The sequence below is a fragment of the Galeopterus variegatus genome, unplaced genomic scaffold, assembly GCF_000696425.1.
Source record: "Galeopterus variegatus unplaced genomic scaffold, G_variegatus-3.0.2 Scaffold18596, whole genome shotgun sequence".
Lineage (NCBI taxonomy): Eukaryota > Metazoa > Chordata > Mammalia > Dermoptera > Cynocephalidae > Galeopterus > Galeopterus variegatus.
The window spans coordinates 10,729-13,241 of record NW_007744707.1 but is presented as its reverse complement, the minus strand read 5'-3'; the positions used below and the strand labels follow the sequence as shown (position 1 = coordinate 13,241).

Genomic DNA, 2,513 nt, shown 5'->3' with positions numbered 1-2,513 from the left:
ATGCACAATCTTGTAATGCTACTGGTCTGGTATATCTTTACCACTTGTTTCAGTAGTTGGGTTTGATTTTGTTCATTGTTATATTTATTAGCTGCTTTTTCTGGTCTGAATAATATAATAAAATAAGTAATTATTAGGTAACCATGGCAAAGGTTCTTGTGGTCTGGCTTCTTATTTGCTTTGAAACCTTCCCGGAACTTGTTTGTAAAAATGTTTATGGGTTTTCCCCTTCTCTTTAGTCACCTTTTCTTACTGTGTTTCTTGTTCTTTTTTCTTTTTAATCTTGCTGTTGGAGTCCACATAGAAAACATAATTGAACAAAATTAATTGTATCATTGATGTGTTATAGGATTGGCTGCCGTCTTACGGCTCTCATGCAAAAGTTTTCAAGGTACCTTTATGAGGAATGTTATCCTATGGAGAAGTAATTTACTTTGAGATGGAGATCTTGCGTGTAAGTGAAGATGGGAGAAAAGGAAAACTGGCAAAATTAGGGACATCACTTTCCCCATAGGCACAAAAACTGGGGGCCATAAATCAGAATTGTCTTTGTGGGTATGCGGGTTAAAACTACGGTGGTCTCAAAGGGGAATCTAAGGAGTGGCTAGAGAGCATTCTGTGTGATCATTGCTGGAGGTCGAGGGGCTGCTGTTATTTTCAGCACCACATCTAGGAAACATCTTATCTGGCTCCCAAGTTGTCTTCCATGCAGAGCTTCCTCCATTGACATATATGGAACACCTGCAGAGATAAGTCACATGATGCTTTTTCTCAGAGGACTGAATCCCATTCCTCACCCGAGATCTACTGACTTTGAATCTAGGGTGACATGTGAGGGAGAAGCATTGTTAGTAAGCACTGTGTCAGATTCTGATGCTCTCTGAAGTCTGAGATGCATGACTTTCCCATCAGAAGAACTGCAGATAATGTATTTCAAATTAGGAATATGGAAGGACTTTGCTCAATTTTACTTTTTGAAATAGTATGTACAAAGTTGTGCCTAAAATCTATCTGTAATTTTGAAAGAATAGTAACATAATGNGCATATTTGGTGGTGTTTCTCTTTCTGGAATTATTTTCTCTTATGCTAGAATTGTCTCTTCTGTTATGAGAATGCCATCAGTAGGAGGAAAATATAAAGCTTTTTCCACCTGTGGGTCTCACCTCTCAGTTGTGTCCTTGTTCTATGGGACAGGTTTTGGGGTGTACATTAGTTCTGCATTTACAAATTCTTCCAGGAAGAGTGCAATAGCTTCAATGATGTACACTGTGGTCACTCCCATGATGAACCCCTTTATCTATAGCCTGAGGAACAGGGACCTGAAGGGAGCCTTGAGGAAATTCACTGGTAGGATACTTTCTTTTTTGTGATTGTGTCATCTGCTTTGTGATAGGGATTCATAGTGAGTCAAAGAGAAATTCTCAGTGAGCCAGAATGCCAGACTTCTGCATTAGGAAGTTCTGAAAGGAGTTAATGACATAATGGGTAAATTTATTTCAACTTGGCATTGACACCTGTCATGCCCTTTGTATGGCTCTGTGATATTTCAAAAATAAATTCCATTCTCTAGCTCAGTTTCTTTGATTGGAGTTTATGGAATCTGAGCCTGAGGCAAGGGTTATAGTGATTCTGTTGGAACATTCAAGGATGAAGGAAAAATGGAGAAATTGGACAGGTCATTGAAAGGACTCAAAGAAAGATGTGATTGTAGTGGAGACTTCTGCCTTATTCCACTCTTAGACACATGTGAATTGCACCCCAGAAACACGGGAGTGATTTTCCATGCCACAGTTCAGTAGTTCTGGAGACTGGTCACTGGTAAATTGTACGTGTGTCATGCAGCTTCAGCATCCACTACACTCAGTCTTATCTACAGAATTTCTACAGCTAGATTAGCTCAGTGATGGGAGATGATTTGAGACCTCTGATCATCATTGGTTAGGAAGCATTTGTTTCTTTCTAATAAGAGAAAGTAATCCTGACTCTAATATGCACAAGCAATAAAGAGAGCTACCTGCAATTCCAAGGACTTCAGAGATGGTGTCCATAGAGGAAAGTCCATTTACTCCTCCATGTGGTGGTTTTATCCTAGAGCTGTTTCCCCTCATGGACCCGGATGGTTGCAATAGAGGCAGACATATGCAGACATGATGCCCAGAGACAGAAACCTGACCATCCTTCCCTAGGTTTATCGATAAGTGACATTGCACAGAGTCACCCAAAATGTATCTTCTTCAGTCTTGACAATTGTATTTGGATCATATGCATCTTCTCAATGTAATTCCTGGTGTGAAGAAAATTTTTACTAAGAGATACTTTGACTGTGTGGAATGTAATTCCTGTTGGAAGGTTCACTTCCATAAGTACTACAAACACTTAGTACAATTCCTCACACCTAATAAGTACTCAGTGAAATTTAACTGGCATTATTGTATTCCTTCTTTTCCCTAGATGCACAATCTTGTAATGCTACTGGTCTGGTATATCTTTACCACTTGTTTCAGTAGTTGGG

General features: G+C 39.4%; 1 pseudogene; it reads left to right on the top strand.

The window, feature by feature from the left end:
• The first annotated feature begins 1,260 nt into the window (after positions 1 to 1,260).
• Positions 1,261 to 2,513, top strand: part of LOC103582942 — a 9,225-nt pseudogene continuing 7,972 nt past the window's right edge.